The sequence below is a fragment of the Macrotis lagotis genome, chromosome 1, assembly GCF_037893015.1.
Source record: "Macrotis lagotis isolate mMagLag1 chromosome 1, bilby.v1.9.chrom.fasta, whole genome shotgun sequence".
Classification (NCBI taxonomy): Eukaryota; Metazoa; Chordata; class Mammalia; order Peramelemorphia; family Peramelidae; genus Macrotis; species Macrotis lagotis.
This window is the reverse complement of record NC_133658.1, coordinates 880045706-880072802: the sequence shown is the minus strand read 5'-3', so window position 1 is coordinate 880072802 and position 27097 is coordinate 880045706. Positions and strand designations below refer to the sequence as shown.

Below are 27097 nucleotides of genomic sequence, written 5' to 3'. Positions count from 1 at the left end.
AGTATATTGAAAGGACAGATTAAGTATATTTGTTATTTCAAAACATCTGCCAGGTAGCATACCAATGACCACCACTTGTCATCACAGAAAAAATCAGAAAATGTGAGAGCCATTTCTTTGTGTAGAAGAAATAGACATAAAACCTTTAGATTTGCTATCTCTTTTAAACATTATTTTCCTGGAGATAAGCAGCAAATCTCTGTATGGAGGAAATGGTGGCAGATGTGATCTTTTGGGGTTAAGGATTCTGAAGAATTTTTTTTTGTTTCTTGCTTTAGAACTTCCAAAAATAAATGCTTTGTGGTGAAATATTTTGATTTTTTCCAATACTTGAGTGTAGAATTAGGTTTTTTTCCAAAGTTGTTTTGTCTATCTCTTCTCATATTATTTGAAATTCAGAAATTTCTGTGTTAAATGAATTGGGAGACTTAATTAAACTTGCTTATGTTGCAACCAAACTTGTGCCTCTCAAATACTTGAATGGATGTGAAACCTTATAGATTTGTTAATTATCTCTAATGATCAAGCAATCAATCAATACGTATTTAGTAAGTGCCTATAATGTGCCAAGTACCTTGTGAAATGCTGGGGATACAAAGAGAGAAATATCAAGTGATCTTACTCTTTACCAAGGCTAACTCTTCTGCCTGTTCAATTGATCCCATTCCATCTGATTTCCTCCCTCTGTCATACCTCCTCTTTTACTTATCTTCTTTCTTTTTCTGGCTTCTTTCCTGTCTCCACTATCCTGGAAAAACCTCTCACTAGATCCTTCCATGCTAATTTTTTATCCTGGATCTTTTCTGCTTTTTGTAGCTAAACTCCTTAAAAGGTAATTTGCAATAGATATCTCCTCTTTTATTCTTCCCACTCCCTTCTTAACCACTTACAATTCAGCTTCAGACCTTATTATTACACTGTAACTGCTCTCTCCAAAGTTAAGGATTTATAAATTGCCAAATCCAATGATCTTTTCTTAATCCTCATTTTCTGAAGCCTCTGACACCATCCATCACTTTTTTCACCTTGACATTCTCTCCTCTCTAGGTTTTTAGGACTCCACTCTCTTCTTCCTTATCTATCTGACAGTCTCTTCTCTGCCTCCTTTACTGAAAATTTTTCTAGATCATGTCCTCTTACTGTAGGTGACCCTCAGGTCTTCGTACTAAACTCTCTTATTTTCTTCTACATTACTTCCTTGGTGATCTCATCAGTTTCCATGGATTTAATTACCTTCTCTATGCCAATAATTTTCAAATCTAACTTTTCTGCCTCAGCTATGGACCTCCCAACTGCCAGGCACAACTCCAACTGACTACAACCATAAAAGAGGATATAATAGCACCTACTTTGCAGGATTGTGGTGAGCCTCAAATGAGAAAATATGTATAAAGCTCTTAGCACACCACCTGTCATATATAAAAAGCATTTAATAAATATTTATTTCTTTACTCTTTCTTTTGCTTTCCTTCTTATGTCTTTTTTTCCCTCTTCCAGGTTTTTGACCAACTTTGGTCTTTTTTTTTTTATCAATAATGCTTGAAAGATTTCTGTCCCAATCAACATCCATTTTTGACTTTTAGGATTATACTCGGTCTTGTGCAGTTAAGTTGTTTTGTCATTATTTATTTTTGAAAAACTTTTATTTTTTGACTTTTAGAATTAAAGCAGGGCTTTTCTTCCAGGGTGGAGGGTACATTGTTCCAACCTTCTGGGGTTTTGTGCAGCTGTTTTCAGAGTTTCATCTAGCTACCTTTGATGAAGTGCAGAGTTAAAAAAGAGAATGAGGGGAAAGGAAGAGAAATCATTGATTGTAGATGGCCTCATTAAGGAGTTTAGAAATGAAAGGTGGTAGAGATAGAGGACAATAGCTAGAGGGGATGAAGCAACTAAGTGAAATTTTTTTTTTTTTTGCAGATAGAGGAGACTTGGGAATGTTTGTTGGCAGAAGAATAGTAGCCAGCAAATAAGGAGAGAATGAAGATTAGTGAGAGATTAGAGATTTTTAGAGGGGGACAGTCTGTCAGAGAACATGGAATGGAATGGGATCACTTGTGTATATGGAGGACTTTGCCTTAGCAGGCAGAAGGGGCATTTCTTCTTCTGAACCAGGAGTGAAGGAAGAGATAGATGGTCTTATCAATATTTCCTTGTTTCCCGAATTTGTTTTTTTCTTCTGAATATATATTTTTAAAGCCCAAGTTTCCAGGTGGTTCCCTATACATTCATATCAGTTTCTTCAAATAAATCACAATGCTCCTCTTTATTGAAATCATTTCACAACAATTGACCATTGTACCTTCAGAATTTCATTCTTGACCATATCCCACTCATCTATAATTCAGATCTTAGAAATTCCTTTATCTGAACATAACTTCCCATTCATCCATTTTTTCCCCTGGGCTTTATTCCTCCTAAACCTGTTTATTATCTGTCCTCACCACAATTCTTCAAGTTCATCACCCCTATTTCTATTTGGAATATATAATCACATTAATGGTTAGAAAGACTTTTCAGTTGAATAAGTGTCCAGGATATTCATGCAATGGTAAGTACTATGGAATAGTCATAAGTTAATGTGAGGGCCAGTGAAGTAGGCTGAAGTAGTTCTCAAGGTGGTCTGACCTCTCTGTGCCCCTCTAGCACCTTCCTGACCCTTAACCTTAGAAGAATCACTAGGGAATCAGAGTGATTTTAGAATCATCATCAGAAAGTCACAGAACTTCTGAATATGCTCCCCACCAATGGACTAAGCAAAGATTGCAGGTCATAATGGAAGAGAAAACAACAAAAACCCAGGGAACAGAACCAGCTTTTTTGGGGGGTGCTGAATGGGGAGTCATTAAGTCAGTCAACCAAATATTCAGAATTTACTATAGAGCAAGGGCTGCACTAAAATACTGAGGATACAATTAAAGGTAAAAATATAGTCCCTGACCTCTAGATGCTTATTTTAACTAAATATTCTTGTTTACTCGTTATACTTAACTTGTAATTTAGATATTTCTATTTTGGGGAAAATTTGATGGTATTGTGAGTCCTTGAGTGTTTACCCAATTTGCTCCCTCTGACTATTACCACCCATCTGTTCCTTGCCAGTCTTAAAAGGTTTTATCAAACTCTTAATGAGATGAGCAGAGACAAAGCTGCTTTCACTGGTCTAGGATTATTTCAAAGCTTAATTTAGCTCCTGCTTTTGTAATTATACTTTTGCTAATATAGAAACCTTGAGCTTAAAGCCAGAAAGGGGGAGAAATTATGGGGAAACTGTATGGCATTGTTTGAACCTAACCCTGCTTGACTGAGAAACTAGAAATGTTGCTTAGAGACCAGCTTTGTTAATAGTTAAAGATTATGGACCTGTCCTATGATCAGGTTATGTCAAAGGATCAGGGAGAGGAGACTGGCAAGTTTGAAAGAAGTACTCAAAGAACTCATGGACTGAAAGAAATATAAGATTAAAGAAAAAGGAGTGACTGAAGGGACAATCTGCTGAAAAGATAAGACTTCATGTGATCATTTATCTTCAGTCTCTTTGTGTCTACTAGCTACTTCAATACTGCTTACAAAGACTCTCATCTTCCTCATCAAAAAACCAAAAAAAGAGCAGCAAACCCTCACTTAATCCATTCATCCATACCTACTTTGTGCCTCCACTTCTTCTCCACTCATTTCTTGACTCTCTGCATTTTGTTTTCCAACCTCATCATTCAATGACAATTGCTTTCTTCAGTTAATAATGACCTCTTAATTACCAAAATAACATTTTTTTCTTAATCCTCATCCTTCTTGACTTCCATAAAGCTTTTGAAATTGTTTGAAACCACTCTCTTTGGTTCAATATTTTAACTTCACTCCAGTCCATCCCTAGACTCAGTTATGATCTTCCTACAAGGAAAATCTGACCATGACCTGCCCTCCTACCCCTCCCTTCCTCCCTGACCCTGGTCACCTCCCAATATGAAAACTCCAGTGGCTCCCTAAAACCTCCAGAATCAAATATAAAATCCTCAGTATGCAGCCCCTTCCTACCTTTTCAGTGTTCTTATACCTTTTGTTTTCCCCCATATACCCTTGAATCCAATGACCACTGTTTCCTTGAACTATTTCTTACAAAAGACAATACATTTCCCAACACTGGGAATTTTCACTGATTGTCCCTCATACCTGGAATTCTCTCTCTCTCTCTCTCTCTCTCTCTCTCTCTCTCTCTCTCTCTCTCTCTCCATCTCCACTTACTAGCTACCTTGTCTTTCTTTAAGTTCCAAATAAAATTGCACCTTCTAGAGGAAGGGTTTTTTTTTCATATCTACCTTAATTCCAGTACATTCCCTCTGTCAACTATTTCTAGAATATCCAGTTATTTTGCTTATTTGTACATAATTATATGCATGCTATCTTCATCACAAAATGGTAAGTTCCTTGAGAAATGAAACTGTCGTGTTATAGATGGTAGGTGCTAAATAAATATTAGTTGACTACCTAGTCAAGGGCATGTGAAGAGTGCTTAGCCTTGGCAAGGGGAAGAATTGCCCTAATTATCAGAAAACAAGAGGAAAAGAGGAGTGTTTGGAATAATTTAAGGGTGTTGAAATAAAAATAAAGTAAGAAAAATGGATTTAGTTTTCTTGGTAAGTTAAAAGATGAAGTCTTTGGTTGTGAGGATAAAGGATAAAGGGTAAAGTCATGGGATCCTTGAAGATGGAAAAAATGTCTGGGATTGGCTTTGGTGGTAATCAATCCAGGAGGAATAAAAAATTACACTACTGCAATGAGAGCATGGTTGAATTAGGAGATAAATGTAAAGTGTAGCAGGTGACTTTCTCCATACCCATTGGGGAGCACAAGAGAAGTTGAAGAGGCTGATGGAAAAAGATGAGAAAAGATGGCAAAGATGTGGCAAAGGAGGAATGATTCCAGTGTAGGAAACTGGTTAACTAGGGGGTTGGGGCTGGAGAGGATAAAAGTGAAGTTAGAGCTAGTATAATGGCCTGACAGTGCTGAGGGATAAAGGGGTTGGGGGTCATGATGCAGGAAAAGACTATAAGAGTTGCAAATATAGGAAGGAGTGGAATGAGTTAGTAGCTTATGATCAAGTTAAGAAATATCAAAAATTTTTTTCTTATTCATTTGTTTATTTCTTTTCTAATTACTTGTAAATAAAGTTTTCAACACTTATTCTCTTATAAGTTTTTGAGTTCCAAATTTTTTTACCACCCTCTTTTCCCTCCCCCTTCCCATAGCAGCAAACAATCTGATATAGGTTATATATGTAAAATTACATTTAACATTTTTATATCAGTCAAGTTGTGAAAGAGAAATTAGACCTAATGGGGGAAAAATGAGAAAAAAAAACCATGAAAAAAAGTTTTAAAAAGTGAACATAGTATATATTTTTATCTGCATTCATAATCCATAGCTTTTTCTCTGGAGGTGGATGGCATTTTCCATAACAGGATTGCCACTGATCACTGAACTGTTGAGAGTTGATCAACTTACAGTGTTACAGTTAGTGTGTATAATGTTTTACTGGTTCTGCACACTTCACTCTGCATCAATTTGTGCAAATCTTTCCATGCTTTTCCGAAGTCTGCCCTCTCTTGATTTCTTTTTTAGAAAGATTTTATTTATTTTGAGTTTTACAATTTTCCCCCCATTCTTGCTTCCCTCCCCCCACCTCCACAGAAAGCATTCTGTTAGTCTTTACATTGTTCCCATGGTATACACTGATCTCAGTTGAATGTGATGAGAGAGAAATTATATCCTTAAGGAGGAAAAATAGAGTACAAGAGATAGCAAAATTACATAATAAGATAATTTTTTTTTCTAAATTGGAGATAATAGTTTTTAGTCTTTGTTCAAATTCCACAATTATGGGGTGGCTAGGTGGTGACTGGATAAAGCACCGGCCCTGGAGTCAGGAGTACCTGGGTTCAAACCCCGTCTCAGACAATAATTACCTAGCTGTGTGGCCTTGGGCAAGCCACTTAACCCCATTTGCCTTGCAAAAACCTAAAAATACAATAAAAAAACAAATTCCACAATTCTTTCTCTAGATACAGATGGTATTTTCCACTGCAGATAGCCCAAAATTGTCCCTGATTGTTGCACTGATGGAATGAGCAAGTCCATCAAGGTTGATCATCACCCCCATGTTGCTGTTAGGGTGCACAATGTTTTTCTGATTCTGCTCATCTTGCTCAGCGTCAATTCAGGCAATCTTTCCAGGCTTCCCTGAATTCCCATCACTCCTGGTTTCTAATAGAACAATACCATGACATACATATACCACAGTTTGTTAAGCCATTCCCCAACTGAAGGATGTTCACTTGATTTCCAATTCTTTGCCACCACAAACAGGGCTGCTACCCCTCATGATTTCTTACAGAACAATAGTACTCCACATTCATATACCACAATTTGTACAGACATCTCCCAGTTGAATTGCATCCTCTCATTTTCTAATTCTTTGCCACTACAACAAGATCTGCTCTAAATATATTTATATATTTAGGTCCTTTCCCCTTTTTATGACTTTTTAAAAACACAGACTTAGTAGTGATATTGCTGGATCAAAGGGCATGCATAGTTTCTGGCATTGTTCAAAATTTTTGTCCAGAATGGTTGAATCAGTTCATAACTCTACCAACAGTGCATTAAGTGTTCCAGTTTCCCAAAATCCTGTCTGTGGTATGGGAAAGAATCAAGTGTTTTCTTCCACAAGGATGAGAGAAGGTATTGCTAGAATCTCACAGATGTCTGTGAGAGTAATATATTACAAAAGTCAGGATGTCTGGTCTTTGTAGAAACCAAAAAGATGCCAGCCTGTTTACAAGAAGGAGAGAGTTAGACAAATGGAAAAGTGATTAAAGGAATCATTTTGCAACTAGACAGGGGTTGAATGAGGGTCTGTATAATTTGTCCTTTGTGCCTGCTCAAGAAGGTTACTATTAGCTTCCTGTGCTCAATAATACAATGAACAGGGTGGGGGAAAATGTATGGAGGTGATTGTATCAATTAGATTGTGACTCTGGTCATGAAAGCAGAGGAACAAGACTTTCAAAGTGCATATAAGACCCAGCCTTTCCATGATTTTGGGCCCCTCTTTCCTTGAAAGAGGAGGTCCTTTTGTTAAGATATTTTTTTTTCAAGGCAATGGGGTTAAGTGGCTTTCCCAAGGCCACCCAGCTAGGTAATTATTAAGTGTCTGAGACCAGATTTGAACCCAGGTACTCCTGACTCCAAGGCCAGCGCTCTAACCAGTGAGCCACCTAGCCACCCCAAGATTTCTTAATAAAAGCCAATTTAACACTCTGGACTAAGTATTTATGAATCATTGATAATAATTTGGGGACCCTCCCAGGATTTTATAATGTAAATTGTTTTGATATTCTCATGGAAGAATACAAGAAAATAGCCCACACAAACAGCTTGACTTCAAGCATATTTCTTGGCATTCTTTGTGGACAAATATCTCAGAGACTTCTGGGAAGACTAGCCCAGACTCAGAGCTGAGTGATGAAAATGTCTGGGGATAAAAGCCCCGGTAAAGGGGCCAATGCTTAAGGTGGTAATGGGGTGTCTGGAAGTAATTTAAAGAACCTGGCTAAGAAGTCCTCCTACTTGGCTTGTACCCAGATGAGGGGCCAGAGGATCAAAGAAATAGGGTACCTGAAGTGGGGAAGGGGAGTTGGGGTTCCCTCCCCAGGAATTTCCCCAACACTTAAAGCCCACAATGGGGAAAAGCACCTGCAGACTTGGGAGGCCAGGGAGTCTTGTGACTGGAAGCCAGAAGGAGGGAAGCTGATTGGATCAAGTATAGTGTATGAGTGCATTCCTGGAGGAGTGTCTTTGAATATAGATTCTGTCTTATCTAAGTGGTCTGTATTAGTCCCAGCCTTGGGGTTTTTCTGGGTCAGGGGACTCGGTTTAAGTGTCAAATTGCAGTGGGCTAGAAGATACCGAGCAGTTTTGGAAGATGGGAGAAGGAGAAAGTAGATTTGCACCATCCTGCACCTCCCTCAGGTTGCTTAGCTCCTCCCTGATTGAGCCTGCCGTAGCTGAACTGGTATGTGGAGCTAGAGATGGAGGGGGGGCACTTAAAGAGAAAAAGGTGTGGTTCTGGGAGAGTTGAGAAGTTTTAGAAATTATAGGAGGGAAGATTTCTTATTCTTATGGCTGTCAGGAAATGCCCCATGCCTTTTCCCTAGATTGGGGGAGGGGGGTTGCACAAGTGGTAGTTTGATTTTACTCTCCATCTCATTAAGACCTTAACTCTAAAACTAAATTCAGCTGGAGGGGTGTTGGTCTGTGGAGGGGGGTGGGAAGAGACTTTAAATGCTTAGCCTTCAGGGGAAAAGCAACCACAGGTAGGATATGTGATCTGGAAAGGAAGAAACTATAAAAACCTGGGATTGGGAGACACGTATTTCGAAAAGAAATCATGTTTAATGAATACTACTTCTCTTACCACATATTTGCTGATTTATTTATAGTAATCCACTTTGAGCAAAACAGATAAAGAAGTTTAGGTCAATTGGATTTAATAGTCAGGCTAAGTGTGTGGCTCCAACACCTGCTATCACTTATATGTTTAGAAAAGGATTAAAATTCCTTAATTTTTATGTGAAAGGGACTAGTTTAAGGAAAGGAATGTGAGTCAGCTAAGTACTTCAGGAAAAAGAAAGCCTGTGGTTTATTCAGGAATAATATGGGGAAAAACATTCATTTTAGTTAAGGATGTTTGAGTCATTATTGTACTGACAGCAAAAGGTTAAGACTTTTTATTTTCAAGTCATTTCCTGGATACTGTGTACTAAGGTGATTGTCAAATGTGTATGTTACTACCTCTAGTTAATTTGGCAATTTTCAGTGAATTCACTCATGTAGTGAAACAATTATGGATATTTATTGTGTTAAAAGAAAGTATATATGTCAACATGACACTAAAGCAAAGTATAAATTGTAATGATCTCATGTTAAGAAGTTCCTTTACTAGAAGAGAAGGTCTCAACAAGTCACTTGAGCTGGAGAGGACCTTTTGGAACAGATTCAGAAGATGTAAAAGGACACTGGATGTCTCCAGGGAAGAAGAGGAGAGAGAGGGAGAAAGACTGGACCAACTCATCTCCCACCATCTCTCATCTATTGTGTATGGGTTGTTTAGTCAGGAGATATGCCCCTTTTGATACTTGTAACTTCCCCCTGACTCTATAGGTTTGTCATCCCTACTTATGCCCCTCTCCTTCTAGATAATGTACCAACCAAGAGATGAAGGTTTTGATGGAAAGGAGGAGGAGGAGGAGAGGAAGGGTGAAGATGTACTCCTTTGAGAGAAAAGGTTGGGGTTATTGAGTGGCATGGTTATATCCTATATGAATCTGTGTTTCCTATCAAGGGAGATTCTAATCTCTGATTTAGAGAACAGGGTCTTAGAAGTAGTGGGAGGATTTGCTGAAGGACATCACTATAATTTTTATACTAGTTCTTACTGGCTTAGTTGCTATTGCATATACAGCCCCAATTTCTGCTCCCCTTTGTGTGTGTGTGTGTGTGTGTGTGTGTGTGAGAATTCAGCTGACAGAAGTCATTGCCCAGTCTTTTGGTGTGGCTAACTGTTGGACTTGTGGTGGTCCACAACAGTTGGAGAACTGACCTTGGGTGCCAACCCCCCTAAGTCTAACCTAGATTCTCAGTTCCTGGTCAGAGATGCATAATGGCACAGGATTCTGGTCCAGAGGAGAGAAACACCAATGGCATTTGACTGAGTCAGTTCATGGTGACTATTGTTTATGCCAGTCTGGACAGGATATTTTCTTGGAGAGTAGCAAATGTCTGTGGACCTTTATGTGGAAGAAGGATACGTATACCCAGGACTGTACAATTTACAGAGACAGATAAACTGCAATTCTTGTGGGATGTGATGATGGTACTTGGATCCGTCAGGATGCATTATGGTAAAGAAAATTGTGATTACCACTGCATATGACCATCTATCAAAGGTTAGTCAGGGAGATGTTATCCAGATTTATGGGCCTGCTACCTGGGCATCAGATAGGAATTAAGGCTATGGAACCCCAATTTATATCCTGATTAGATTCTAAGCTTAGTGGAAACAATTACAAATTAAATAACTAGGGCCCTGGACTTGCTGGTGACTAAGCCATGCAAACAAGAGACACAAGATTCATATTATGTTATCTGTTGATTGGAGAGGGAGGAATTTGTGGTAAATTGAATCTATCAAATTGCTGCCTAAAGATAGATGGCAATAAACAAGTAGCAAAGGAAATAATCAGGGATATCATAAAGTTGATATGTGCTCTCACTCAAATCTGGAAAATAGAATGGGTTCATGTCTCTGATAATTAGAAAGTAAAAATCTTGATGGAAAAAGGCAGTAGTCATATCAGTAACAAGGATTATGTTTTGAAGAAGGAATTACTGGGAAGGTATGGAAAACAAAATTAATTTAAAAAAAGAGGGGGCAATTGTGGGAAAGAATCAAATATTTTGTTTCCACAAGAATGAGACAGGGTATTTCCAGAATCTCACAGATGTCTGTGAGGGTAATACATTATAAGAGCCAGGATGTCTGGTCTTTGAAGAAACCAAAAAGATGCCAGTCTGTTTACAGGAAGGAGAGAGTTAGACAAAAGAAAAGGTGATTAAAGGAATCACTTCACAACTAGTCAGGGATTGAATGAGTCTGTGTTACTGTCTTTTATACTGCTCAAGAAGGTTACTGTTAGCTCCCTGCAGGGTGGGGGAAAATGTATGGAGGTGAATGTATCAATTAGATTGTGACCTTTGTTGATGGGTGACATTTAAGACTGCATCCATAGCCCATGACTCTGGGCCCCTCTTTCCCTGACAGAGGTGGTCCTTTTGTAAAGATATCTTAATAAAAAACAATTTAATCACTCTGGACTGAGTATTTATGAACTGTTGATAACACTCTCCAACAATAGTGATTTCCCTTTTTTTTCATTTTTGCCAATCTGATAGATGTGAAGTGGTAACTCATAATTGTCTTAATTTGCATTTCTCTAATCAATATTGATTTGGAGCATTTTTTCATCTGACTACAGATAATTTTAATTTCTTCATTTGAAAACAGACTGGTCCTATTCATAACCATTTATCAATGGGAGAATGACTTGTATTCTTATAAATTTGATTCCTCTATATATTTATATTTTAGAAATGAATCTTTTATCTGAAACTCTAGCTTGAAAATTGTTTCCCCATCTTTCTGCATTCCCTCTAAATCTTGGTTGTTTTATTTGTGCAAACCCTTTTTAATTTATTGTAAACAAAATTATCCATTTTGCAATTTGTTATGTTCTCTATCTCTCCGTTATTCATAAACTTCTCTTCATTCCATAGAGCAGACAAAGTATTCCTTTTTTGCCTAATTGACTTACAGTGTTACCCTTTATTTCTAAATATTCTATCCATTTCCATATTATCTTGCTTGGTATAGGATATGAGATGTTGTTCCATACCTAGCTTTTGCTATACTATTTTCCAGTTTTCCCAGAAATTTTTGTCAAATAGTGAGTTCTTATCTCAGAAGTAGAGTCTTTGGGTTTATCAAAGAGCATATGACCATAATCATTCATTACTGTGTCTTTTGTATCTAATCAATTCTACCAATTGACTTCTTTATTTCTTAGCCAGTACCAGAAATTATGATTACTGTTCTTCAATAATACAATTTTAAATCTAGTTCAGCTAGACCATTTTTCCTTTGCATTTTTTTCATTAATTCCCTTGATATTCTTGAATTTTGCTACTATTTTTTGAACTCTTTAAAATAATTTTTGGTAGTCTGGTAAGACATTAAATAAGTAATTTAATTTAGGTTGAATTGTCATTTTTATGATATTTGCTCAGTTAAAACACGAGCAACTGACATTTTTCCAATATTTTAGGTCTGACTTTATTTGCATGAAAAGTGTTTTTTACTTTTGTTCATATAATTCCTGGGTTTTGTCTTGGCAGATAAGATTCCCAAGTATTTTATATTGCCTACTGTTACTTTGGATGGAATTTCTCTTTATATCACTAGCTTTGTTAGTAATATATAGAAATGCTGAATATTTATGTGGGTTTATTTTATATCCTGTTTCTTTGCTAAAGTTGCTAATTATTCAAGTAGTTTTTAGTTGATTTTCTAGGGCTCTAAGTATACCATATTATCCATGAAGAATGAGAATCTTTTTTTCCCTCATTGTTTATTCTAATTTCTTCCATTTCTTTTTCTTTTTTTTTAATTGCTAAGGCTAACATTTCTAATATGATATTGAATAATAGAAGTGATAATAGTGGTGATTTTTTCTCCTCTGATCTTATTAGGAATGTCTTTAGTTCATTCTCATAATGCTTGTTGATGTTTTTGGATAGATATTGTTTATTATTTTAAGGAACTCTCTAAGGAACTCTATTCCTATATGATCTAGTGTTGTTATTTTTTTGCAAGGCAATGGGGTTAAGTGACTTGCTCAAGGTCACACAGCTAAGTTAGTTTTAAGTGTCTGAGGCTGGATTTGGACTCAGGTCCTTCTCACTGATAGGGCCAGTGCTCTATCAACTGTGCCACTAGCTGCCAACCTCTCTAGTGGTTTTTTAAATAGGAATGTGTGCTGTACTTTGTCAAAGACTTTTTTTTAGCATCTATTGAAAAAATCAAAAGATTTCTGCTAATTTTCTTATTAATATGGTCAATTTTTCAGATTGTTTTCCTGTATCAACCCTGTATATCTGGTAGATATTTTACCTGCTAGTATATTATCCTAGTGATAACTTGATATATTATTTTTGCTAAAATTTTAATTAAATTTTTTGCATAAATATCAATTGGGGAGATTGCTCTATAATTTTCTTTACTTTGACTCTTTCTGGTTTAGGTATCAGCATTATGTTGGTGTCATAAAAGGGCTATGGCAGGACTCCTTTTTTCATCTATTTTTTCAAATAGTTTATATAAATTTGGAGTTACCCGTCCTTTAAATATTTCATAGAATTTACTTATAAATTCATCTGGCCCTGAAGATTTTTTCTTAGGGAGTTCATTGATGGCTTGTTCAATTTCATTTTCTGAAATGGGGTTATTTAATTGTTTTATTTCCTCTTCTGTTAATCTGGGCAATTTATATTTTGTAAATATTCATCTATTTGAATTAGATTGTCAAGTTTATTGGCATACAGTTGGACAAAATAGTTCCAAATTAATATTTTAATCTCTTCTTCATTAGTGGTGATTCTACCCTTTTCATTTTTTGATACTGGCAATTTGGTTTTTTTTCTTTCTTTTAAACCAGATTAACCATAGAAATATCTATTTTATTATTTCATTCATAAAATCAACAGTTAAAAGTTTTCTTAACTTTCAATTTTATTTGATTTTCAGAATTTCAAATTTGGCATTTAATTAAGGATTTTTAATTTGCCCTCTTGCTAGCTTTTTTAGTTCTACGTTCAATTCATTAATCTCCTCTTTCTCTAATTTATTCATGTAAGCATTTAGAGATATAAAATTTCTACTAATAACTGCTTTGACTGTGTCCCACAAATTTTGGTATGTCTTATCATTGTCATTATCTTAGTTGAAATTGTTGATTATTTCTGTGATATGCTGTTTGATTCACTCATACTTTAATAATAGTTTGTTTAGTTTCCAATAATTTTTTAGCTTATCTTTCCATGCCTCTTTATTATCAGTAATTTTTATTGCATCATGATTTGAAAAGGATGCATTTAATAATTTTGCCTTTCTGTATTTGATTGTGAGATTTTTTTTGCCCCTAATACATGATCAATTTTTGTATAAGTGCCATGTATCACAGAGAAGAAGGTATATTCCTTTTTATCCCATTTAGAGATCTATCATATATAACTTTTAAAAAAAATCTATTTCCTTAATTTCCTTCTTGATTATTTTATGGTTAGATTCATCCAATTCCAAGAGAGAGAGGTTGAGATCTACTAACTAGTTTTGCTGTCTACATCTTTCTCTAACATCTTTAGCTTCTCCTCTAAGAATTTGGATGCTAGACCATTTGGTGCATAAGTATTTATTTTGATATTATTTCATTACCTGTGGTACCTTTTAGGATGATGTAGTTTCTTTCCTTAACCCTTTTAATTTGATGTTTTTGCTTTTGCTTTTGCTTTGCTGGGATAAGGATTTCTATCCCTGCTTTTTTTTACTTTTATCATGTAATTTTCTGTTTCAAATACATTTCTTATAAACAGCATACTGTAGGGGAGGGGGTTGGATACAAGAGGGCAAACACATTGCTTCTGTTTTATGAGAGTTCATCCCAATCACTTTCACAGTTGTAATTACTAACTCTGTACTTCCCTCCATCTACCCTTCATATTTGCATTTTTCACTCTTTTCCCCTTATTCCTCCTCATTGGTGTTTTTCTGACTGCTGCTTCCCTCAATCTGTGCTTCCCTTTTCCCTTGTGTTCCTTTTTTTGCTTCTGTTTTTACTTTTCCTCTTCTTTTTATCACTTTCTTCTTTCCTTTTCTTTCCCCTTTCCACATTACTTGCTTCCTTGAAGTTTAGAATAAATTTATAAACCCACTTTGGAATATATTATTCTCCCTTTGAACCAAATCTGTTTATTACTCAGTGCTCATACTTTTCATTCTTTCCTTCTACTATACTAGGCCTTTTGTGCCTCTTTATGGGTTATATTTGTCCTCTTAAGTCTTATCTTCTTCTCCTAATATAATGGGTGGCACAATGGAGAGAGCACTGGCCTGGGAGTCAAGAGGATCAGCTTTAGAATCTGATCTCAGACAACTGACACTAATTACCTCTGTGACTCTGATTGCCTCACACCCAGAGCCATCTCCAGTCATCCTGATTCAAATTTGGCCACTGAATCACATTGACTCTGAAGAAGAAAATGAGACTGGTAACTAGCACAGCACACCTTCACTCAAATCCAATTCATGTGCTTGTCATAGCATCATCTCCATGATGTCATGATCTTCTTTTAGAATGAAGGACAGGTAGTTCTGGCCAAGATGGCAGAGAGAAGCCAGGAACTGTACTAAAGTCTCCTAACTTTCCCTCAGAAATAATATGAAAGAAACGTCTTAACAGAAATTCGATTAACAAAACCCAGAAAAAGAAGCTAGAAGAACATCTACCAATAAGGTTTATCTCAGGGGAGCATAAGTGAGCCAGGGGCAGAGAGCAGAGAGCCAGTCTAGGAGTGGTGGGGTAAAGCCAGAGGATTAACCTAAGCCATGGAGGCTTTGGCTGTGGGAGTGGCAGTCTGGGGACCCCCAGCAGGGCTGGAGGGCTAGTTCCAGCACAGAGAGTTGAAGAGTGAGGCTGTACATAGATCTGTTTGGCTTGGGGCCATGAGCTCTGTACTTTCAGTGGAGCCTTCTTCTCAGAACAAACACAGTAACAGCCCTCCCATCCCCCCAGGCTCAGGTGTGGGCAGCCAAGTTCTCTCAGCTGAATAGGGAGATTAACTACCTCACCCTAGGGCCCAGCCCACATTGTTCAAGATAACAGTGTACAGCTGTACCCCCCCCCCCCCACCTCCTCCAGGCCTAGGGAGAGGACTTCAAATCAAGGTCACTGACACTTAAGAACAAACAACCAGTACCCCCCACTGGCTGGCTGACCTGAAGTTACTAAACCCAGTGAACAAAGCCTCTAGGATTTTCAACAGCAAAGATTTGTGAACCAGACCCCTACCCCCCAACACAAGATCATAGAAAACTGAAGAAAGACCAGTGAAAAGGGAGGCCCATTGAAAACTACTTTGGAGACAAAGATCCTAACCCAAAGAGATCTAGAACTTATGAGGAGAATATGAATTGGGCTCCAGTCCAGAAAGATTTCCTAGAAGAAATCAGGAAAGAGTTTAAAAATCAATTGGAAAAATAGAAATGAGTCCTTTGTCAGAAACATTAGTTGTAAAGATTTACAATATATATATCTAAAATATCTATATATGTATATATCTAAAATATAGAGAGAGCTGAGTCAAATTTATTAAAAAACAAGCCATTCCCCAATTGACAAATGGTCAAAGACTATGCAGAGACAATTTATCAAAGGATATTTCGAGACAACTTACAGACGAGGAAATCAAAGCAATCCATAGTCATATGAAAAATTGCTCTAAATTATTACTGATTAGAGAAATGCAAGTTAAAGTATCTCTAAGGTACCACCTCACACCTCTCAGACTGCCCAATATGAACAGAAAAGACAGGGATCAATGTTGGAAGGGTTGTGAGAAATCTGGGTCTGCTGCTAAGGAATGCCAGGCCCAGGTCAAGAAGGAACCAGCACATATCCAATGAGTGCAGAGGCAGTGGCATGGGGATACTGCTGGCTGTAGACATTTACAGGAGAATGAGTTCTTGAGCTAGGTTTCAGGTTACGGGGGAGAACTGAATGTTGTAGCCACTGGAGGATTCTTAGGAAGTAAGATCATTTCCAACAGTGTGTACTGAGGGAACTCAGTTATGGCTTGGAGGGGGAAAGGAGTCCATGGTTGGGTCCAGGACAAAGCTCATGAGACCAGAGGTACCATTCCCCACTCTGCAGGACTAAAGGTGACTAAAACAACAAACTGCTTTAAAAAATTAATGAGTTGGCTAAGAAGAAATAAAGCAATGATAGACAGATACTTTGGGGATAAAGAAGATCAGGATGATTCATCTTCAGAGAAAGATGCTGAAATTTAAAAAAAAGCCTCTCCTACCCAAACAGTAATGCCAGATGGATACTCAAAAAAGATTTTGAATATCAAATAAAATAGATTGAGGAAAAATTAAAAATGAAAATAAGCACAATCCAAGAGAAATAAGAAAATTATGAAAAGAAAGAAAACCAATTGGTAAAGGAGATTCAGAATCTTAAAAAAAGGACTCTTTGAAATGAGGAGGGCCCAAGGTGAAGTCAGTGAGTTACAAAAATGAAGAAATATTAAAATAAAATATAAAGAATGAAAAAATAAAGAGAAGGTAAAACACTTCACAAGAAAAAAAGATTGGAAGGACAGATCAAGAAAAGAAAACCTAAGAATAATCAGACTACCCAAAAGTTATGATCAAAAAAAAGAATCTTGAAAAAATAATACAAGAAATAATTAAAGAAAATTACTCTGAAGTGTTAGAACAAAAGGGGAATGTAGAAATTTTAAAAATTCACTGATTCTCAATTGAAAGGGATCCCAGGAAGAAAACTGACAGTAGTATCAGCTAAATTCCCCAAACACCCAGGTTAATGAGAAATATTAAAAGCAACAAGAAAAAAAGCAATTCAAATATGGTGGAACCATATTTAGAATTCAGCTGACCTAGGAGCAGGTCTTGGAACACAACTTAAAAAAATTCAGATCATGGAAATCAACATTTTGAAGATCAAAGAAACTGGGTAGTGGCTAAAAATATCATACCTAGCAAAGTTAAGCATAATCCTGAATGAAAAAAAAATGGACATGCAACAAAAAGCATGACTTTCATGAATTTGTTGTAAAAAGACTTGAACTTACTAGAAAATTTGACCTATGAGAATTAAAATATATATATATATATATATATATGGTAAACATGAAATACTAATTATAGGTGGCTCAATAAAGACAATTTGTTTACTATCTATCCTGACATAAACCTTGTGTCTAGATTGTTATTAGTAATTGAATAGTTAGAAAGAAAGATGGGAGGAAAGTTAGTAGGATAGGATTCTTATAAGTAATATAGTTTAGGAAAAGATTTTTTAAAAAAGAGTTACCATCTTATACAAATGAGGTGTGAGAAGAATTGATACAGGAATTAGATGGGGAAGGAGAGCTGGTAGTTATGGAAAAGAAGATATATATATATATATATATATATATATGTATATATATATATATGTAGAGAGAGAGAGAGAGAGAGAGAGAGCGAGCTATAAAATCCTTCTCAATTCAGAAAGAAATGGGTGGAATAGGGAAAATAATGAGTCAGAGGGTGAGGGAATAGGATAAGAGCATATAAAGAGGGTTTAATGTGTGTATTAATGGAGAGGTATGGAAAGGTCTGTAGATGAAGGGGGAGGGGGATGCTTTGAAGGTTAATTGATTACATAGGAGGGCAAGGTAGCAAGTAAAGCTTTCAGGAAAATGTTATAAAAATAAGAGATAGATACAAACCAAATATATATCTATATATATAACTTATATGTATATATAAAAATATTTCTCTCTATATAGGTATATATGTATATGTGAGTATGTTTATAATTGCCTGTGTGTGTGTGTGTGTGTGTGTGTGTGTGTGTGTGTAAGCTTAGTTATAGCTGTTCTGAGGGAAAGTAGGAGAAAAAGTAATTAAACAATGTACAGCAGAGAACAGAAGAAAACCCACAAGGAAGCAAAGAAAAGAAGGATAATTTTGAACACAGTGTGTAATATTTATTATATAGGCTTCCTTGAAAACAAAATTTATCGTTTGATATGATGAATCTTCTGATGTTTTGCTGCACATACATGACAGTGTTTTTTATTTTGTGAAATAAAAATATAGGTTTGAAAAAATAAGAAGTATGAAAGGTGAAAGAGCTGATTTGAGGTGATGTAATGCCAAGAATCTGGTAACCTAGATTACATTTTTTGGGGGGGAGGGAGATGAGGCAGTTGGGGGTAAGTGACTTGCCCAAGGTCACACAGCTAATCAGTGTTGTGTGACTGAGACCAGGTTTGAACTCAGACTCTCTTGACTTGGGAGCCAAAGCTTTATCACTGCACCTGCTAGATTATCTTTTACCACAGAGGCACCTGCAGATTATTCTGTGGGTGCTGAGTACACCTGGTTCTCTAGAACCAGGAACAAAGGGAAATATTTGACTAGAAAATGAATGTGATCCTTCCAGAGACATCTTTGGATGACCAGCAAACTTACCAACAGCCAAGGCTGCCCCTAGGAGGTCTACACATATACAGAATAGGAGTAAACAGGGTAAAAAGAAAGGAATTTATTTTTTTAGGTAAGAGGAGAAAGGAGAAAAAAGAAAAAAAAACAGATGGGGAACCCTGATCAAATGTTACCAACATCTGTTTTCTGTTATTTATCCTTGGGCCTCTTAATTACACCAATTTATAATAGAAGAGCGGGAGGAAACTTGAATGCAGGACATGCCATAGAATACCTCCTAACACAACTGCTTTTGGTGTTGTTTATTAGAAGGTACTGTCAGAGGAAGGAGATTACAGATTCTGAACAAAGGTTCTGGTCTTTTTCAGTTCATAGAAACTTCAAAACCAAATTTCCAGAGCACCTTCCAAGAGGACTTTGTCCAGTTCTAAGATCACAAAGCAGATCAGAAAACAGAATTATATAATATGAGAAGTGAGGAAAAAGGAGTAGCAATCTAAATACTTCCCAGGATTCTGAGTAGGCAAGGGACATAAGATCCAGGCCAAGATGACCAAAATAGACCAGCAAAATAAGTTTATTCTCAAGAAATAATGATAATAACAAATCAATTAACTAAAACAAGTCTATTCTATTTTCTACATCATAACCCTTCTTAAAATTTTATTTATTTAATGCAATGTGGTTAAGTGATTTACCCAAGGTCAAAAAGCTAGGCAATTATTAAGTGTCTGAGGTCACATTTGAACTCAGGTCCTCCTGACTCCAGGGTCAGTGCTTTACCCATTGTGCCACCTTGCTGCCCCTTGTCCTACATTTTCCTGCTCTTGGGAGCAAAGGTTCTGGTCTCTTTCAGTTCATCAAAACTTCAAAACCAAGTTTCCACAGCACTTGCCAAGAGGATTTTGTTCAGTTCCAAGATCACAAAGCAGATCAGAAAACAAAATGGTATAATATGAGAAGTGAGGTAAAAGGAATAGTAATTTAAATATTTCCCAGGGTTCTAAGTAAGCAAAGAACATAAGATTCAAGTCGAGATTCCCAATATAAACAAACTAAACAAATTTATCCTCAAAAAATGATAATAATAAATCAATTAATTAAAAATGTCTATTTTCGCTTCTACACTATAACTCTTTAAATATCTGAAGACAAGTTATCATGTTCCCCTAAATCTAGTCTTCTCTGGTCTAAATATTATTCAATTCCTTCAAGCAAATCTGATAGAGTATAAATTAAAAGCTGTCTTGGCTTCCCTTGTCTGGAAGCTTTATAGTTTATTAATATACTTCCTTTTAGGAATATTTCATGTAAAGGAATAAAATATAACTTATAGACATACTGTGACACAGGAAAATTCTTCATAAACCTTCAGGAGTTATATGTTTATTTTTGCTCAGTCATATGTGACTCTTTGTGACTCCATTTAGGGTATTTTTGGTGTACTTAAATGCTTTGTAATTTTCTTCTCCAGCTTATTTTACAGATGAGAAGACTGACACAAACAGGGTAAAATGACTTGCCCAGTGTCACACACCTAGTTTAATGTGTCTAAGACTGGATTTGAACTCCGGAAGATGAGTCTTCTTGACTTCAGGTTTGGCACTCAATTTACCGTACCATTTGCTGTCCTAGTATTATTTCAAAAGGGACATTGACAAGTTAATATTAAGTTTCATAATTTACATCAGCAGAAAAAAATTCAAATGTTAATACTATACTACGGACAGGTAATAGAAGCTATTTATTAGAATCAAAGTATTTCAGATCTGAAAAATATACTAGGTCATAAAATAATGTAACAACATAATTTAGAGTTGGATAGAATTCATATGTTTATCTAGTCTATCTATGGCACAGAAGTTCCCCATTGACAGGTATTATCAGGAATTTTTAGTACTGAATTTTAAGTCAGTAAATTTGAGTTTGAATCCTGGCTCGGTCACTTATGGTACGATCACCTAAGAGCCTGTTTTTTTGAGAGTAAAATGGGGAATGAATGGATACAATTCAACATTGGTTGTATAGTTGAATGAATTACTCAAGTCACTTTTTCAACTTTATCTTCTTTCTTCCTTTAAATCTATCAAAACAATCTATAAAGAACCTCATATGCATGTATCAAGAAACACAAACCCAAGTCACCATTTTTTACTTACTCTACTCCTTTGGAAACATTCATCATTTCTTACTCAATATTTTAAAAGGGAAAAGAGTGCCAAAATTAAAAAGTTTTCAAACAACACAACACAGCATCCATGTTCAATGAACTGTGGTTTGAGAAACACTGTAACAGACAGGTCAAAAGGAATTGAGTTAACTATGGTTTCAATCACATATTCAAATTAAGTTGAAGGAAACCAAATCTTATTATTTTAAAACAGCAAAGCAACTATTCTCTTGAAACTCATTTGAATATAATTACATTCAAAATATTCTCTTGCAATTAATTCCTATATTCCTTCTTTGATAAGTGTCTCCTGAGTGCTTTAACCTGTGCTGTTTGAAGAAAGATATAAAATTTGAGATAAGTCACAGTCCTTGGCATCAAGAGTTACTTTGGTTTCTCTCTCTCTCTCTCTCTCTCTCTCTCTCTCTCTCTCTCTGTATATATATATATATATATATATGTATATATATATATGTATGTATGTAAATCTCATTTACATATTTCCCCCAATCTTTCCCAACCCCACTTTTCAGATCCCTTTGTTAATCATTCTCTACTCATCCTATATATAGCTTATTTGGACCTATTTGTTTGCTTGTTGTCTCTTTGGTTTGTGAACTACTTGAGGTAGGGTTTGTCTTTCACCTTTTTTTTTAGATCAATATTAATCATTTGAAAGAAGAATCAAATCAAAATGTAAGACAAAACCATTAAGAGAAAAAAACTTCATTATACATAAGACAACTTTTGAAAATTGAAGGTAATAAGCTTTGATCTGCATTTAAACTTCACAGTTCCCTCTCTGGAGAAAGATGATATTTTTCTATCATAAATCTTTTAGAATTGTCTTTGATTATTGTACTGCTGAAATGAACAAGTCCATAATAGTTGATCATCACCAATGTTATTGTTAGTGTATATAATATTCTTCTGGTTCTGCTCATTTCACTCAGCATCAGTTCATGTAAATCTTTTCATTTTGCCTTTTTTATATCTCCAGTTCTATAATAGCCATTTCATAGATGCTTATTGACTGATTCATTCTATGCTGGGCATTAGTAAAATAAGAGGAAAGACTGCTATAAGAAATGAATGAGAAGGTGAAGCTGCCCAATAGTCATTTTACTTCTTTTTTGATCCAGTAGGAATGACTTTTGAATCAGGAAGAATAAAACAGAAAGTTGATGTTCAATCTAGATAAGGTACTAGTGGAGAACACTGAAGGGTCCTCGATGAATTCAAGTCATCTGGCCCAGATAATTCTTGCTCAGGTACTGAACACATCATTGGATGTGGGAAACACATAGGAAAGAAATATTGTGGAGAACAAATAAAAGAGGTAAGATTAGAAAAGGACAAATGTTCTGATCTTCAAGAAAGAAAGTTCTTCAATCTTCTCTCCTGGGAGAAGAGACAATGTGAAAGTGACTCATGAAAAATTCTAGATTGTTATTACAGAGATACTTAGTGAACATTTAGGGAAAGAAGCAGTGATGACAAAGAGTCCACCTGGTTCCATCCAGAACAAATCATGTTTTCTAACCCAAAAAGAATGGATCTCACTTTCTTCCCATATAAAGATCAGTCCAGGGAAATGTTGGAGGAAAAAGAAAAAAACTCAAAGAAGGCCTCTGAGCATTTGCCATGAATGTTTAGTCAATGTTTGACCACTGGGGCCGACACCGGAAGACTGTTTTCAGTGGGCCTGTGTGATTTCTTCTCCCTCTCTTGTTCCTGCTTGCTGTTTCTGTTTTCTTATGATTATCTCCTGGTTTCGACTTGGTTGATCCTACCAGTAGCATATGCTCAAAGATTAAGCCTCTTCAATTACAAAGAATTGTTTATCCCCATTCAGTTACAATACTAATGCTCTAACATTATGGTAATGCCGTGGTTCCTCAGGAACATGGACCCATACAAAAGACCAAAGTCTTCCACTGTATCCAGACCATTACCAGAAGTCCTGTTCATACCAGATCAGGCCATGGGGTGACCTCCAAGGTCTCTACCTTGCTTATTTATCCCAAATATTGTCCTGAGATCCACCTTAAAAACTAGTGATAGAAAAGGACACAAAATCATTTGATAGGAATGTCTCTCCCTTCTTTCTTGGCAGAACACCAACCTCTACCCCACCAAGGGGAGGATGAGAATCTTTTTTAGACCAGTGAGGAGAGCTTTCATTGCCTATATTTCTTTCCCTTCCCATGGGATTTCTCAGCCTAGTCCTAAAATATACCACTGTCATAATCAGCATTTGTCCTCTAATAAATGGAAACATAATAGTTCATTTTTCCTGGCCTTAAAAGCAAAGTGCTGGGGAAACCCAGTGATGTAGACCCTGTCTAATTATTCATCTCCATCTCTTTAGCATTGTAGTGTGACTTATTTATAGAATCACCATTTGAAATATTGGGCTTAGCTGGCATTTCTAGAACATAATATACATAATAAACCTCAGTGTTTTCTCCATGAGTGGGCATGAAAGAGTGGGCATGAAAATGAAGATTATCCTTCTGATAAATCAGTCCATTTTTCTGTGACACTTTTCTGGAGACAAGAAAAATTTCTTAGAAAACTCATTAATTTAAGCAAATTTTCCTCTCTAAGGAAGGAGAATTTCTTTTCCCAGTAAATAGCTTCTACCAAAGAAGAAAATATCCCAGTTTCCAGCTGAGAAAACCTATAAAACCTTTGTGCTAGAAGATAATTAATGATGATTTCTCTTGCCTCCTTTCATAGTAACAAGCTGAAAATCAGAGTATAAATATCTGACATGGCATTCACTATTTCACCCTTCTGAAGGAAGTTTGAATTTCTGTTGGATGTGTATAAATCATCATATCACAAAAGAGATGCGATTTCAGTTTACAAGAAATGAATTGTTAACCTTCCATCCATGTAACCTGGTAGTCCTCATTGTTATTTTAATCATATATAAATTCTATCCAAACTAAGAATTAACTTGTATTCATTAGATGGCTGTCCATTCACATGAAAAACAAATTCTGGAGAGCATATATTTGAAGGTGAATCCAGAGATATATCTTTTTTTTGTTTGTTTTTTGTATGCAATGGGATTAAGTGACTTGCAATTATGAAGTGCCTGAGGCCCGATTTCAACTCAGGTCTTCCTGATTCCAGGGCCAGTGCTCTATCCACTGTGCCAACTAGCTGCCCCAAGATGTATCTTTTTATATTTTTTTATTTTTTGCAAGGCAATGGGATTAAGTGGCTTGCCCAAGGCCACACAGCTAGGCAATCATTAAGTGTCTGAGGCTGGATTTGAATTCAGGTACTCCTGACTCCAGGGCTGGTGCTCTATCCACTGCAAGACCTAGCCGCCCCCAAGGTATATCTTTTTAACAGACTCACAGACTCTTAGAGCTGAAAGGGATCCAAAAGGTGTTCATAGTCCATAAGGCTAGGCATTAACTGCTCTTGGCTTCATATTGTCCATTTCCTTCCTTGTTGAAACTATTTACAAATTATTAATAAATAATATACATAATATATGTGTATATACATACACACACACACACACATATGTGTGTGTGTGTGTGTGTGTGTGTGTGTGTGTGTGTACATTTAAAAGTGACAACTCCCCAAAATTCTTCTAATCCTTGGATTTTAAAAGTTGGGAAATACTTGTAATACTAAGCTTCATAAACATTTCTAGGATCAAATTTAATTTTTAAATCAAAGTAACTTTTGCAAGGCAATGGGGTTAAGTGACTTTCTCAAGGCCACACAGCTAAGTAATTATTAAGTGTCTGAGGCTGTATTTGAACTCAGGTACTCCTGACTCCAGGGCCGGTGCTCTATCCACTATGCCACCTAGCTGCCCCCTCAGAGTAACTTTTAAATATACATATTAATGACAAAGTATATTTATGATACTAAATAAACAAAATAATGAAATTTGATCCTTTAAAGTGCCAGTAATGTTAGAAGTATACTATCTACTCTACAGATAAGAAGAAAATCTAAATTTCCACCGAAGAACAAAATGCTTATTTCATGGGATTAGCAAGTGTCTAGGCCAATAATGATAATAATAATAATAATAATCTCTGTAGGCTCCAAAATATCCTAAACCTTGCTATAAAGCCCCTGACCATGACCTCACCTTCTCACTCCTTTTCTTCTAATAATCCAAGACATAATTCCTTTCTTTTAAATATTGTGAATGATAATGATAAAGAAATTAGCCAATTAGGTTAATGTGTAGTTTTCCTTACTTGGGGGGTCTAATTAGCTCCAGAAGTCATATTAATTGTTTGATCCTTAAAGACCACACCTCTATATTTTGTTGCTAACTCCACATCCCTTTCCCCCTTCCCTTTCTGTATCACTTATTTTCTGGAATTCCCTAGTTAGGTTCTCTCCACCCCCACCACATCCCACCCTACTCCTGGCCAAATACCTGGATATGTCTCTTGTTCCAAGGCCCGCCATATAAAGAACCTGATGACCCACCATGAAGAACCAAAACATCAGAATCTGATCACCACATATGATGACCATTTCAACTAGCTTGGCTACAACCCTTTCTTACCACCAATCCATACTTGGAATGGGAAGAAACTAATGTGGCTGCCAGAGAAGTCAGACTTTCCCCTTCTTGGTGCTTTCTCAATCTATTCTGGGCCCCTATACAGATCACCACATGCTTCAAAATACCCCCAAAAGCCTTGCAATAAGGCCCCTGACCATGACATGCCATTTTGGTGTAGATAAATTAACCTCAGACTCTAGGGGAATTACAAGCAAATTCATACTATAGTTTCACTTATAATAACATTCAAAGATTCTGGGGCAGTATTATAAGGCACTGTTACATTGTGCCCCATTGCCCCATTTCACCACATTCTCCTGGCTCCCTTGAAACATTGCTGAGTAGCTGTCTCTAGTTGACACAGGTCCATCCCTGTTCCTACACCAACCCCAGGTTCTATTTCCACACTGAACCCACCTCCACTCACATTCCACCTCACTCACTCAATGTCTTTTTCTAGATGTGTCCCTGGTCCTAGGAGGAAGCGACTTAACTTCTATATGAAGGTATAGACCAAGGGCAGCTTTCTCTAGCTTCACCACAGGAAAAAATCAGTTCAGTGAACAATGTGTCTATTACTTCTAATTCAGATAATGTAAACAATAATTTACACAGAAAAGTAGGGGCCTTTTCTTATTATATAAGTTCCTTCTCCCTGACAGGGTACTAGCAACTTAGCCAAGAACAGAATGGATGCATCTCTGGCAAGTATGGAGTACACATTGCCCTGCTCCTAGTAAGTACCTTCAATGTTTATTGAATTGAATTCTAGAGATAAGGTTAGTAATGTTTCCTCCCCACCAGGAAAGCAGAGGTCCTTGGGCACATTTGCTCTGGACTCTTATAAGGGAGGTCTAGTCTGATCCTCTCTTTCACTTCTTTTCTTCTAATACCCCCCCCCTCGACATCATTCCTTTCTTTTAAATATTGTGAAACACTTGTCCCCAATTTGTCTCAATTCAACCTGAGAAAACTACAAGGAAGCATTCACCCCCTATTCCTTCCTTCCCTCCTGGAGTTGGGTCCAATTATCCATTCATGACCTCACATCCAGACCCTGATTTCTGTTGCAGCTCCCCCCCACCAACTGCAGACTCTTTAATCTCAAGAAGAAATGGCAAGATCCTACCAAGACTGATACCATAGGAACAATGCTTACACCATATCCAATGTCTGTTCTGTTCTGGCAGGAACACGAAATCCCAGTTCCTGCTCCTCATCACTTCTTATAGATGGGCCATCTTGCCCATCCTTTTAATAGCTGCTGTCTTCCCTGTACAAGATGAAACCAGACCAAGGAATCCTAACATCTTTGATTACTTAGGACAACAAAAAAGGGAAGCAAAAATTGGCTTCCTCCTCTCACTAGTGGCACACTTGAATAGCTACAACATATCAGGAGGACATACCACAGAAAGATCTATGGAATATCACATTTGGCCCATTTCTTTGGAAGACAGAA

General features: G+C 36.5%; 1 pseudogene; it reads left to right on the top strand.

Moving 5' to 3' along the window:
- LOC141508358 (cilia- and flagella-associated protein 107-like) overlaps positions 1-26867 on the top strand; it is a 55829-nt pseudogene extending 28962 nt beyond the window's left edge.
- The last annotated feature ends 230 nt before the right edge of the window (positions 26868-27097 follow it).